At 55.8% G+C, this 7815-nt stretch overlaps 1 protein-coding gene across 2 annotated transcripts in view; it reads right to left on the reverse strand.

Moving 5' to 3' along the window:
* Positions 1-1403, reverse strand: part of LOC105480959 (cadherin related family member 2) — a 47106-nt gene extending 45703 nt beyond the window's left edge. The window contains exon 1 of one of the 2 annotated variants that reach the window (XM_071098057.1): positions 1331-1403. The gene's annotated coding sequence lies outside the window, so the exon portion shown is untranslated. The remainder of the gene's footprint in view (positions 1-1330) is intronic. The other variant, XM_071098055.1, reaches the window with a different exon arrangement.
* Positions 1404-7815: the final 6412 nt, after the last annotated feature.

Genomic DNA, 7815 nt, shown 5'->3' on the forward strand with positions numbered 1-7815 from the left:
GTGCGGGGAGCCCCCGGGGTGCAATCAGCCACGATGCTACAGAGCTCCCCCAGCACCACCACCGCTATGGCCAGCTCGCCATGCACTTTCACTTCTGCTTTTTCATTGACTTCTCACAGCTGTTCCCAAGCAGGAATTATCCTATCCTATTATTCCAAGGAAACCAAGGCTCACAGATGCCCAGAGATGGGTGAGCCAGGGGCAGCAGGTTAGACCCAGGTTGCCTTCAAATCCAGGGGTCCCTGGGCAAGCCTTGGTCTGGGCTCCGTTGATCCAGGAGGCCATGCCTGCACCCACAGAGCGGACTCCAGCTGAACCTGGGTGCGCGGAGCAAGGATGTGGAACCTGAACACCAGCTCCCCGCCACAGGCCTTCCCAGTGCCTATGGCCCAGGCCACCTGGCCCAGCAGACACATACAGAGTCAAACGGCCCTGGGTTCAGATGCCAGCATTTCACATATTTGTCATGCAACTCCAGGCAAGCCCTCTCCCCTCTCCAGGCCTCAGTTTCCCCTGCTGAGAAATGGAGTGAGGATAAAAATCATGGAGTCTACACACGGGCCATGACCTGTTTCCATCAATGGGACCTCAGTGCTCACTGGGACCCTGCCTTGTGCCTGGTACCCAACCCAGCACACGCCTGCCTGAGGGATGCAGCGTGGCGCCGACTGTCAGCTGGGTCCCCACCTCCTCTACCAGGGCAGAGAGATGTGCAGGGCCCAGACTGGGCAGAGCCGGAGCCGGCCTGGGTCAGTCCCTGCCTGACACTTCCTAGTACTGGCTGAGGTGGCACTGGGCTCAGTCACGGGCCACATGCCCACCTTCACCTCAGGGCTCTTCAGGCCCTTTCTGGAACTCTTCTCATCTCCATTTGATAAATGAGGAAACGGAGGCCCAGAAGAGTGAAGTAGCCCACCAAGGTCAGGGTGGAGCTGGGATGTGAACAGAGCAGCTGGGGTAAGAGCCCAGGTCAGCTTCCCCTCCTCAACCCCCAAGCATCCTGTGAAGGGGCCAGGCCAGTTCCCTCATTTCCCAGGGGCACCTGCCTCCCTTCTATCCTGCGAAGAATCATCCTGCGAGGACTTGGATGGGAAGGGGGCCATCAGCCCCCAGGGAAGGAGGTATTATTATCCCACATTTACCAAAGAAACAGGCCTCACAGCAGGCTGGGACTCCAGCCGGGTCTGCCCCATCCAGCGTGGGACCTCCCCTGCCCAGCTTCAGGGGAGACTTTAAAGACCCCCAAGCTTGCCTTGGCTCTAGGGACCTCCCCCAACCCCCACCAAATATCTCTGGCCCAGAGACTCCCGATGGGCTGGACGGTCCCTACCTGTGTCCCCTTCGCCACGGAGGTGGCAGGCAGGCACCAGACAGGTGCCGGGGCACAGCTGAGCACCTTCTGCGGCCCGCAGCTATGTGGCCAGCAGACTTTGGCACCATCTCCACCTCCACTGAGCAATTATTAACCCTGCCAGAGACCACACCTCCCAGGAGCGGGCTGACTCCTAATGGGGCACTGAGTAGAGCTGGGAGCCCCGGACAGGAGGAAGAGACCAAAGCGCCAGAGCTCCTGGTGCTCCTGGGGCTGGAGGCCCACACCACAGGAGAAGGGGCCTGACCAACCCTGAGCCCGGAGGACCTGGGAACAAGGCCCAGCCCTGGGGCAGGCTGGAGGCGGGACGGTGATAGAAGGTGATGCCAGAGCCCCCGTCCCCTGCCTGCTACAAGTCTTCAGTGACAGGAGATCTGTGGAAAAGTAGGGGGTTAAGTCGGGAGAGGGAAGTGGTGAAACAGTGTTACAATCAAACACTGCGTGGCCAGACCATTCCCTGTGAGGTTCTCATGGAGGAGTGGGGGCTACCTGAGCCTGGACAACCCACTTTCCAGCCTATTGACACTGACCCGACCCCGCACTGAGTCCCTCCAAAGGCATCTACCCGTCCCCAGGGGCTTCATCCACCCCCAGGCTGCCTTTTATTTATTTATTTTTGAGACAGTCTCACTCTGTCGCCCAGGCTGGAGTGCAGTGGCACAATCTCGGCTCACTGCAACCTCTGCCTCCCGGGTTCAAGTGATTCTCCTGCCTCAGCCTCCCGAGCAACTGAGATTATAGGCATGTGCCTCTACACCCGGCTAATTTTTTGTATTTTTAATAGAAACAGGGTTTCACCATGTTGGCCAGGCTGGTTTCGAACTCCTGACCTCAGGCGATCCACCTGCCTCAGCCTTCCAAAGTGCTGGGATTACAGGGATGAGCCACGGAGCCCGGCTCCCAGGCTGGCTTTAAGCGCTGTCCGATGTGGTGGCCTCCCGCAGGGACTCAGTCACAAGTCCTCCTTATCCTCTCTTTGGCTCAGCCATCACAGTTGACACAGAAAGGCGACCCTGGGCACAACTTTTTTAAGGCACAACACTGGGTCATCACCATTGGGTGGCTCTCTTCTTGTGGGCAGAGGACATGTCTAATTCACAATAGATACATAGTCATGCACCATATATCTGTGTTTTGATCAACGACGAACCACACATACAATAGTGGTCCCTTGAGAGTATAATACCGTATTTCACTGCACCTTTTCTGTTTTTAGATGCACAAATACTTACCACTGCGTTACAGTTGCCTGCAGTGTCTGGTTCAGTCCCAGGCTGCACAGGTTAGCAGCCCAGGAGGACAGCTGGTGGCATACAGCCTAGGTGTGTAGTAAATGGTACCATCTAGGTTTGTGTAAGTCACTGTATGATGTTCACACAACGACGAAATTGCCCGATGACACATTTCCCAGAAGGTGTCCCGTTGTTAAGGGATGTATGACTGTGTATCAGGCAGTTGCTATAGTCAGGCGTTTTAATAGTTTATTTCCCAACTCTCCAAATGTAAAACATATTAACAAAATATATATGCCATGAGCAGAAAAAAGAGAAGAAGCCCAGATGAAGGGAAGCCAAGTGAGAAAAACAAGGGTAATCTATGCCTGAATCGAGGCCACAAAATACTTGTCTTGAGCTGGGGGCAGTGGTGTGCACCTGTAGTCCCAGCTACTTGGGAGGCTGCAGCAGGAGGATGGCTTGAGGCCAGGATTTCTCTGCTGTAGTGCACTATGTTGACAGGGTGTCCACACTAAATTCAGCACTAATATGGTGAACCCCAAGGAGCGGAGGACCACTAGGTTGCCTCAGAAGGGGTGAACCAGCCCAGGTCAGAAACGGAGCAGGTCAAAACTCAGGTGCTGCTCAGTAGTGAGATTGTGCCTATGAATAGCTACTGCACTCCAGCCCAGACAACATAACGAGATCTTGTCTGTCAAAAAATAAAGGAATTATATATATATTTGCCTTCAAGTTCTGGGTAATTGTATAGGTGGGTCATGAATCAGGTTCTGAGCTTCCCAGCAGGCAAAGCAAAAAGGGAATTGAGATCCATTAAGTCCAGCATCCATTCATTTTAAAACATTTGCATAGGCTGGGCATGGTGGCTCATGCCTGTAATCCCAGCACTTTGGGAGGCTGAGGTGGGTGGATCACCAGGTCAGGAGTTCGAGACCAGCCTGGCCAAAATGGTGAAACCCTGTTGCTACTAAAAATACAAAAATTAGCCATGCACGGTGGCAGGTGCCTGTAATCTCAGCTACTCAGGAGGCTGAGGCAGGAGAATCGCTTGAACCCGGGAGGCAGAGGTTGCAGTGAGCCAAGATCGTGCCACTGCACACCAGTCTGGGTGACAGAGCAAGACTCCGTCTAAAAAAAAAAAAAAAAAAAAAACTACTTTGCATATAGCAGGTTCTGGGAGCTATGAGCTATGATGCAGTTCTGAGTTTTGATAGCCAAGAGACTTTTCCTCTTTTTGAGAAGTGTTTCTGAGGAAAGGAGGCTGCAGACACTAGGTAGCACTTGATATGACTATTACAATGCAGGGGTTAAGAGACCAGGCTCCTCCTGGGGCAGACAGCTGTGTTCAATTTTTTTTTTTTTTTTTTTGAGACGTAGTTTCACTCTTGTTGCCCAGGCTGGAGTGCAATGGCGCAATCTTGGCTCACTGCAACCTCTGCCTCCTGAGTTCAAGCAATTCTCCTGCCTCTGCCTCTAGAGTAGCTGGGATTACAGGCATGCGCCACCGTGCCTGGCTAATTTTTTGTATTTTTAGTAGAGATGGGGTTTCACCATTTTGGCCAGGCTGGTTTTGAACTCCTGACCTCAGGTGATCCACCCATGTCGGCCTTCCAAGGTGCTGGGATTACAGGCGTGAGCCACTGTGCTCGGCTACAATTTTTTATTTTATTTTTATTATTTTTGTTTACCTACTATATACTCACAAATGGGTTCAATTTTGGCAGGGCAAGTTACATAACCCCTCTAAGACTGTTTCCTTATCTGGAAATTGCAGGTAATCCATGATGCCTACCTGGGAAGGTGGTGGTGAGGATGTAATGAAATCACGCATTGAAAGTCCCAGGCACAGTGCCCAACACAGTAAGGTCTCGATGAATGTTAGTTTTCATGGTGGCATGGTGGCGACCATTGCATTATTACTACTAATATCACCTCATTTAATCCTGCCAGTAACTCCAGGGATGATTTTTTTTCCCCTATTACAGATGGGAAAAGAGACACCTGGACAGGTTAGATCACCACCCAAGATTACAGAAGGTGGCAGAACCGGGATATTAGCACGTCTGTGCAACGATTCTTGCCCTTGACTTTCCTGCCACAGCCATCAGATTCCTTTCTGAAGGAAGTAGGCACTAGTCATCACTGGTGGCTTAACTGGTAAGAGGCGAGGCAGGTGACCCCACCCAAGGCTCCAGGCTCCCCACTCTGCCTCAGACCATGGGAGTCAGCTTGGTCACTCTGCTGTGCCCCAAATAGGGCAGACCCCAATCCAAGCCCCTGCCCTCCCTCCCTGCCCTTACGGCTGAGGCCGACAGCTCCGAGTCACTGCTCTGGCTGCCAGAGGTGTGTCCTGGCCTGCCCAGACCTTTGGACCCATCAAGATGTGTGGCCAGATGGTGCCCTGCCCATCTCAAGGGGCACCATCCACCTGCCACAAGGCAGCCTGGGAAGCACACGGGGATCTGGGCTGTGACAATCCAGGTCCAGGTCTAGGTCCAGGGTTGGCTTCATGGAACAGCAGGCAGCCAGGCAGAGTGGGGCTAAGAGCCCAGGATATGGACTCAGGTGACCTGGGTCCTAATCCCCCCCACCACTTACCTGCTGGGGGCTTGGGCAAGGTACATCATCTCCCACATTATTGGTGTCCTTGTTGAAAAGAGGCCTAATGCAGACTCCACCTCATAGGCCTCCTCTAAGGAGTAATGATGTAATGCATGACAGCACTTAGCACAGGGTAAGTAATGGGGTGATGTACATGAGGCAACAGTTTAGATACACATCAGGGTTCCTTCACAGTCACTGTCTGAAGTGTGTGCCTTAAAAAATTTTTTTAATCAGAAAAACTTCTCAGCCGGGCGCAGTGGCTCACGCCTGTAATCCCAGCACTTTTGGGAGACTGAGGTGGGCGGATCACTTCAGGCCAGGAGTCCAAGACCAGCCTGGCCAACATGGTGAAACATGAAACCCCGTCTCTACTAAAAATACAAAAACTAGCCCAGTGTGGTGGCACGCACCTGTAGTGCCAGCTGCTCAGGAGGCTGAGGCACAAGAATTGCTTGAACCTGGGGGTGGGGTGGGGTGAGGTTGCAGTGAGCCAAGATTGCACCACTACACTCCTGCCTGGGTGACAGAGTGAGACTCTGTCCCCTACCCCCCCCCAAAAAAAAAGAAAAGGAAAAGTTCTCATTACCTGTCTTTGCTATGCGCACCCACTACATACTGAGAAATTTGTCAAGTCGAAATCAAGTGTTAGCTTGCCCCGGAGCTGGGCAAGTGTCTCCTTCCCTCTGAGCCGCCATTTCTTCACCTGCAATATCTCTGACGCCCACCTAGTGCACAGCCTCAGAGAGGATCTGCAGAGTCTGGGCTGAGGGGGACTCTCTGGTGTGAATGCATTCAATCCCTCAACTCCCCAGTCCTGCCCAGAAGCTGCACTCTGAAGGGTACAAAGTCCCTTCATTGCTCTTACAAATAACCAACCCAAGAATATCCCCGTGATGTCACAGACTCACAGCCTTCCACCCTAGAAAGAACTTGGGGGCTGGGCACGGTGGCTCACTCCTGTAATCCCAGCACTTTGGGAGGCTGAGGCGGGCGGATCACGAGGTCAGGAGTTCAAGACTAGCCTGGCCAACATGGTGAAACCCCGTCTCTACTAAAACACAAAAAATTAGCTGGGCGTGGTGCCATGCACCTGTAATTCCAGGTACTCGGGAGGCTGAGACAGGAGAATCGCTTGAACCGGGTGGCGGAGGTTGCAGTGAACCGAGATCGTGCCACTGCACTCCAGCCTGGGCGACAAAGTAAGACTCCGTCAAAAAAAAGAAAGGACAGAGAAAGCAAGCAAGCAAAGAAAAGGAGTGAGAGAGAGAGAGAGAGAGAGAGAGGGAGAGAGAGAGGGAGGGGGGGGAGAGAGAGAGAGAGAGAAGGGAGGGAGGGAGGAGGAAAGGAAAGAAAGAACGAACTTGGGGACCCATGAGACCAACTTCTCCCCACCCCAGAGCCTCCTTCCAGCGCACTCATTCCCTCTAAAGCTCTCCTTTAGTTGGCTGTTCTGTCAACGAACGGCAGCTTTAAAAATTAAGTAGACCGGGAGGCAGCCGCTCCACCGTCTAATCAGCCCTCCGCAGAGGACCTAAACCTGGGCTGAGAAGACGACCTGGTTGGGCAGCCTGCAGGAGGCGCGGTCTGCATGGACTACCACCACCTGCACGCCAGCCAGAGCGCGGCCCGCGGCAGGGTGCAGCCCTCGCTGGCCTAATGCGCCCAGGGGGCGGGGGCGGTGGGGCTCCCCTCCGGGGCTGGGACCCGCGGCCTGAGCAGGTGCCGGCCATACCCTGGTCCAGGTTGGCTCTAGCGATGGGGACACAGGGGTTACGGGGAGCGTAATCCCTCCCCACGTCTCTGCCGGCCGCCTTGTCTTTTGTCACTGGAGTCTCCCATCCTCCTTCTGAAGAAAGTATCATCACTTCCATTCCGCAGACTTGAAAACTGAGGCCAGAGAATGGCCCAAAGTGGGGAACCAAGATCTGCTGACCCCAGAGCAGCTCTCTATTAGCTACCCCCGCGCCCACCGGGGCTGGGGGAGGGGACACACTCTCCGGGAAGCGAAGATTCTCTGAACGACCACGGGGTCGTATTGTTTCCCGTTTCACAGACGAGGAAACGAAGTCACTCCTCCAAGGTCAAGGAGGCTGCCAGGCCCCAGGCGCCGCGCCCTTACGCTCCCCTGGCCGACTGACGCTGGGCGGGCGCGGCCGAAAGAGGCTCCGCCCCGCCCGCGCCACCCGCGCTCCCGCACGCGTGGTGCGGTCCAGGCAGCTCCATTCGCGAGGGGCCGGGGCGGGGGTCCTGGAAGCTGCGCAGCCGGCGTGGGCCCCGCGCGCCCGGGCGGTGAGGTCCGCGGACGGTTCCCCTGCACGGGGCCGGAGAGGGGCCGCGGCAGGCGGCGCGCGGGCCGCAGCCGCACCGTGAGCCCGGGCTGCAGCGGGAGCGACGCGCCGGCCGCCGGGAGGGGGTGGAGCCCCGCCGCGGCCCCAGGTAACGCCGGGCCGGGACCCTGCGCCGAGCGCCCCGGGCGCAGGGCCGGCGAGCACGCGGCGGTAGGGGGCGGCCGCGGGCCGGCGGAGGAGCGCACGCGGGGGCTTCCCGCCAGGCCTCTGCCGGCGCCCGCACGGTGGGAGCTCGCAGTCCCGGGCCCGGCAGCGG

This window comes from Macaca nemestrina, chromosome 6 (assembly GCF_043159975.1).
Source record: "Macaca nemestrina isolate mMacNem1 chromosome 6, mMacNem.hap1, whole genome shotgun sequence".
In the NCBI taxonomy this organism is placed as follows: Eukaryota; Metazoa; Chordata; class Mammalia; order Primates; family Cercopithecidae; genus Macaca; species Macaca nemestrina.